The sequence below is a fragment of the Pezoporus wallicus genome, unplaced genomic scaffold (assembly GCF_028554395.1).
Source record: "Pezoporus wallicus isolate ANWC-B61680 ecotype Strahan unplaced genomic scaffold, APGP_CSIRO_Pwel_v1 contig_13796, whole genome shotgun sequence".
NCBI classification, from domain to species: Eukaryota; Metazoa; Chordata; class Aves; order Psittaciformes; family Psittacidae; genus Pezoporus; species Pezoporus wallicus.
This window is the reverse complement of record NW_026643064.1, coordinates 126,472-133,247: the sequence shown is the minus strand read 5'-3', so window position 1 is coordinate 133,247 and position 6,776 is coordinate 126,472.

Sequence of the window (6,776 nt, the reverse complement as noted above, 5' to 3'; positions counted from 1 at the left end):
ATAGTCATATTATATTGTTCCAAACAAGGAAATTAATACTTCATTGAAGAAAATCTTTTTGTATGTCCTCAAGTCTATGTTTACTCAGTGATGTACTAAAATCATTCACAAACATTAAGTGTTGCTGAGTAAGAATAGTAAGCTGATGGCCTTGGAAGCTCTGATGTGTAACAATTCTGTATTTTTGAGTTACATAGGAGTAAAGAAGATACCTTAAAATTTACTGAAATGGGTAAGACATTTTATTTGCCTTGCTGCAATCCAGAAATGGCTGAATGAATGCTGGAACAAAATTCAAGGGCTTTCAAAAAGTCATGGATAATTATAAAAGTAAGGGAGAAAAAAATAAAGACTTCAGAGAATTTTAACCATTGCTGGCAAGGGCTTTAATGTTCTCAGTATTCCAAAGACAATAATCCCCCTCCAAAATCATACTGTTTAGATGACTAGCCAGATTACAAAAGTTGTTAAGTTCTTCACATCAAGCTGTAAGTAAATTAACCAGAAATATTTATTAAGTATATTTTAATTTCTGTTTATGAGGGCCAATTTTGTCTCAGTAATTTAATAATTTTTCCTAAATTTGTGCCAGGAAAGATTTACTAAATATGAGATAGAAATTTTAGTTAAATGTAAAATTGGCAATCTGATGTTCATAGATTGTCTTGGATTTCCTTTTCTAAATACTTCTCCCCTCACCCTGACATGAAGGAAAATTTTTTGTGTTGTCAGAAACTATTTCCTGACAACTTTTAAATCTCATGTTTATCATACGTTTTCTTGCCTGTGTTTATTTATCTATTTACTGTTATTTATTTATTTGTTTATTTATTTTTTCACTGTTATTTATTTATTTGCTTATTTATTTATTTAATGTGATTTTAAATTCCTGCAGGCTTTAGATAAACTTATGGCATACTGTCTATTAATTAATGGATTCCAATTCTGGTAGTTTTTACTACTAAACATATTGAAATTCTAGGGAAGAGCAAAGTGGGCAACAAGCACTGACCATCCACAAAGAATTTTTCTGTTTCTGACCTCTGCATGATCTGAAAAGATGCAAACACAATTCAAATCCTATTTTGCTACAATTTGGGGTGTTTGTTGGAACTTTTGTCCAAAGATTATATTGAAATTGTAACTTCTGACAGCCCTAAGAAAATAGGATCAAAATGTGCTGGTTGGCCTGTGGTGTTTTCCCACTGGAAAAGGTTGCTACCTGCTTTGGAAGCAGCCATAAAGTTGCATATTAAGCAAGAGTGAGACATCATAGTGTAGGAATAAAAAGTGCTAAAAAATGTGCTGCTTTGCACTATAGGACAAATGATGAGTTAACACCACTGAACTTCATTATGCACATAGTATCTTTATCATATAAGAGAAAAATCTATAACTTATGAAGTTGTCTTGTGTATAACCATGTCTAAGTAATTTTGCTAAAGTAGGCACTTGACAAATCAGTCTTTTTCTTTTTTGCTAAGGAATTCTGTATCTAGATGACAGATCAGGGTCTTCAAATCACCAAATTGCAGCAGCACTTTAATCAGTGAGATCTTCAAGGAGACTGAGTATCCAGGCAACCATGCAGAAAAGTAGCAGCAAAGGAAATTGCTCAGCTTTGTAGCTGGCTAGAAGAAACCTTTGGAAAGTTGGAATTAATGTAGACTAAAAGTCAAACTGCAGTTTTTCAGATCTGACTAGCTGCAGCCAAGGGACTGCTTTCTGCCTGGGGTGCATGGACCTCCACTGGAAGGAGCAATGCTGTTCTGCTTCGGGCTTCTTCGAAACATGTAAGGTACAATTTCTCTTGCTGTTACTCAGTGCTTCTGAACTCAGCCCTGTTTTCTCCCTTGTCTTTGTCCTGGACAAATGCTGGAGCTGAGACCTGTGGCTTACCATCAAGGTCTGTATTTTCAGCCAAATGTAGGCAATTCACTCAAAGGTTAATGGTAGTTAGGAAATTCACGGCCATGCTTGCCTTTAGTAATGAATGGCTCTTCATGATGACTGCAGTGGACAGTATTTCACACATATACCCACCAAGTGTTTAGAAATATCTAATTCCACAGTTCCTTTCCTCCATGGAAAAGAAAAATTGCTCCATGCTTGTTACTTCTGTTAGATTTCCAACAGTGACAGCAGAACTATTTCATATTTACATAAACATTGTTTACAGAAAGATTTAGTCCACAAGACCTGAGAAATTGTCTCAGAATCTGCACTGATGGATTAGGCTTTGAAAGTAGAATATAACCCCCCTATATCGAAGGAAAGTATTCTTTAGTAAAAGGGTGTTCTTTAAAGCTTTGTTGGGAAGTAGGATGCTCTGTCAAAATATTTCTGCTGATCTAAATCCCTTGTCAGTAGCACTGTAAAATAAAATCTTTTCCTCTCCTAGGTGACTTTCTGATTTAGTGAATTGTCTTTTGAAATCTTCAGTAACACAAGATACAAGAACTGATATAATAAATGGAATTAAGCTTATTTTTAAAATCAGTAAAGATATAGTTCATTTGTTCTGTGTTCACATGGGAAGAACTGATTTGACATAACACAAGTGGTAAATCTGCAAAGTTTTGTAAGTGGTAACAGTAGAAATATGCACTTCAGCAGACTGTTTCCCCTTGCTTGGTAACTTTCACAGCTTTTTCGGAAGTAAAATACTGAGATACAAGAAATCATTCCAGTGGCAGACACCTCCAGATGATCAGTTTATGCCTGACCTCAGCTGGGGGACCATCCATGCCAATTTGTACCTAAGCTTGGAATATTTGTAGCGTCTATGTTAGTCAAGGAGGTCTCAACCATCTCTTCTGTTGGCTCTTAAAATGGGCAAAGAAGGACAGAAATAGCTGAGGAGTACTCAGATATGACAGGACTATGCTTCGAAAAGAGGATGAAACTGGTGGTGTGGCAGAACCACTTAGACAAGCTTGTTTGTAAAATAAAAAAAAATCATAGCGGAGAGCCCCCTGTGCTGTAAAGAATGAAGTTAAAGGATGCAGTTAGCAATACCTTGAGTAAGGAGAAGCAAACAAGCTCAAGGGTGGGTGCACACGGTGGAAGTGCCATGGAGAAAAGTCCATGAAGGAGGGAACAAAGCACCATCATCTGTGTCAGTCACACTCTGAAGGACCTACATGTATTGAGTGGCATTTGAAAGGCATGCATTGTCTTCCCAATCTCTTCTGTATTCTTCATGCTTCAATTCTCTATTTATCAAGTTTAGGTGAGGCAGTAGGTTCCTGCAGTCCAGTCATGCCTCCAAGCTTGCTAGATGCATTGAACAGTATTGTGCCCAGCGCCTTCCACTTCCAGCTGAAATAGGGAACTACACACACAGCTGCCTCATCTGTAAACAGTGTCTATAAATAATATGATTATAGCACTGACAATAACAGAGCTTCCATCTCTATGCCAAGTGGGAGTGGATGCTGTCAAGATTTTGAAGAATAATTCTACCCTCTATGGAAAGGCATGAGCTCTTTGTTATTAGTTTTCATCATCAAAGATGTTTCAACATGAAAAAGTTCTCATTTCACTGTTGTATTATTTTAGAGTCTAAAGAGATCTTAATGACAGGCTGTAGTCCAAGATGTTAAGGAAACTCCACTCCTTAGGGGTGTGGTGGTGGCAAATTGTACTGTTATATAAGAAATATCTGGGCTTTTGCTTTTCTACATAATGAAAGGACAAGCTGTAGCCTGATACAGCTGTATGGATTCTTTCAGAGTGAACACATCTATTGTACATCTGTTGTTTATATGAGAAATTTTTTTTCCTATGACGTACAATCTCTTATATTACAATATAACACACAAGAACTCCAATAGCTGGAGGTAGGATGCTTTGGTAGCTATTCTTCTGAGTCCCAGCAAAAAAATAGATTAGCAAAATGTTTAAATAAATTACGTGCTTCTGTAAGAAGACAGAAAATATGTTAGCAGTTGAAAGAAACAAATTGCAGGATTACAGTCTAATCCAATAAACATTTTTATATAGCTATTAGTAAAATTCTCATCTGCTTCTTCATATAAAAATATTCAAAAGTGCCAAAAATATTGAGAAGGTAAAGTTTTTCTTAAAAGATTTGGGGTGAATTTCTTCTGCACAATAATGAAATAAATGGCTATCAGTTTTTTTATGTATTTGCAAAAAGTACATTTAGACAGTTAAATTTATTTTTGCAAACTTGTTTGCATTAGAAAGATTTCTAGAAATGATTGTCATTTCTTATCTTGCAGAATGTACTAAATGCAAATGGCTTGTGTGCTTTTTACAGACTGCTCATTTTCTATAATAAGAAATAATTGTGTATAATGGCTGAAGAATGTGCTTTGCTAATGCTGCTGTTGGTCCCTTTCTGATTTCACCTCATACTTTGCTATACCTGGATTTCACTCTGTGAGGTATCCATTTTTTCTTTTCCCTAGTCCTATCAAACATATTTTTGGAACAATTGAATCATTAGCTCATCATTTCTATGTACTATTTAATACATTGTTTGCCTCCCACCCCTCGCAATGTTTCAACTATTTTAACTTCTTGCACTGAAGTCCTTTTCATTCTTAAAACAGTGGTGCCATTCAGCCCAGGGCTAGTTAGCAGCAGATCAATCAGCCATGAGGCTTTTCAGGATTGAAAGGTGTCTTCTTGTGACAGAGGTGTTGGTGTTAAATCATTAACTCTGTGCATTGGAATTAAAGAATTAAAAAAGCTGATTCTGTCATTCGTACATTCTAACACTTCAGCAGCATTTAATGGCAGAAATCTGCAATGTTATTTATTAGCTCCAGTAACCCAGCAATTCTTTTTCATTTTAGTCAGCAAGCTGTGAATCACCTACCGGGCATCTGACACGTACTGTAGGACTTCAGGGATTTAAGATAAATTAGACTCGGTTATTAGAGTCTCATCCTAGAATCTGCATTTGTTTATAGGCTACTTAGCAGCTATGAGTAGAGATTTACAAACTGAAAGTTATTTTGCATGTACATAAACCACAAATTTACCAAAATAGACTGGTTAATGAAGTTAGCTTCTGGAATTACTCTAACTTCTGAAAGGCAAAGCCTCCTTAATTGTGGTAATGAGATACTTGATGAGAGTTGGGGTGTTTCTTGAGGCACAAGCATATATCTGCTGGAACATTGTGCTGTTGAAGCATAAAGAGTATTTTAAGATATTTTCTGTTTGCTTTTGCCTTGCACTGCACAGAATTTCTTCCTTACAACAATACTTAGGACTGCAAAAGGCCTGGGCTCATTGGTGAACTTCTAGATACTAACATACTAACAAATACCTTTTTTTTAATTTTATTTCATCATTTCATATTTAAGAGCTGCAAAGAAGCAAAGTTTTTGGTATTGAAAGTTTATTTTTTAGTATAATTTGTTAGGAAAACGATAATGCTTTAAATGAATGAATAAAAATTAACCTCAATATTATGTTTGCCTCTGTCAAACTGCGGTATTTCATGGGGTTATCAATGAATTCAGAGAGGGATCTTGGGAGCTAAGAGTTACTTCATAGCTGATCACTCCATGGTGTCTGTCAGGGCAAGGCAGTGTTTGAAACTTGCAGAATAGGTTCTCGTAGACGTAGCAGTAATAGCTTTGTGGCAACTGGATTTCCTACTGATACACGCTACAAGGCTTTGGATTAAAATCATTCAATACGACTTCAAAATGGCAAATTCTCTAACTACAGTGTTTCTTGTATAGAGGTATGTGAAACAAGATAAACACTGCAAATTTTAATTATATTAAGCACACAGAAACTTGGCAATGAACATGATTTTCCAAATATAATTACTACTATGTGTATTAAAATTGTGTCTAGGAACCATCATAAAAGATATGTTTCTCTTGCTAATAACCCCTAGCAGGGGACATTTGCTACTTCACATACCTTCAAAAACAAGTGTCAAATAAAACAGAACAGAACACCTAAAGGCAGAAATTATACAAACAAACTTTGAAAATAGAATCACACCAGTGTAAGTAAGACTGCAGCTTCTGTAGGATATATCTGCTATGCCTTTTTTTTTTTTTTTTGTTCTAGCAGTATTCTCTTATGTCAGAAATAACAAGTCCTGGTCTTCCGAGGTATGTGACAGCATGGATATGTAAGGAACATCACTGTAGCTGTAGCCACATTTCAGGCTGATAACCATGATTAAGGAATAGTGCTAGAAGCCATGAAGGAACAGTGGGTAAACAGCAGAAACAGGCATAAATGTCAAGCTTTGCATTTTCATTTTAGTACATAAAGAACAGTAATCATTCACTCAGTGTCCTAGTGACAAGATTTATTGCATATATTGCAGGCCACCTAAAATGGTTTGGGGTTGCAGTATTTAGAGAAATAGCAAATAAGAGATCTCAAGTGTATAAGTAGATGAGAGATTGGATTTTGTTTAGACACTGGGAAATAATTTCTGGCTGTAAGGACAGATGAGTGCTGGGACACGTTGTGTGTATATGCTGTGCAAGGTCTCTCACTGGGTATATCTGACAGCCGGTTAAGAGAAATATCTGCGAGGAATTGTTTAGGGAAAGCTGAGGATTCTATTAGGGGCAAGGTGGATGACTTAAATGATACTGCCAGGTTTAGTCCATGAATGATTTTAGGATGTGACAGTCAAAAAGCTGACAAAGAGAATTTTTTGTTTTTGTGCACTATTTATGGACATGTTACATTAATGTTTCCTAAGTCTGCTTTGAAAATATTCCTGGTCATTGTGAATCATTATGTAAACCTGGTTTATGGAC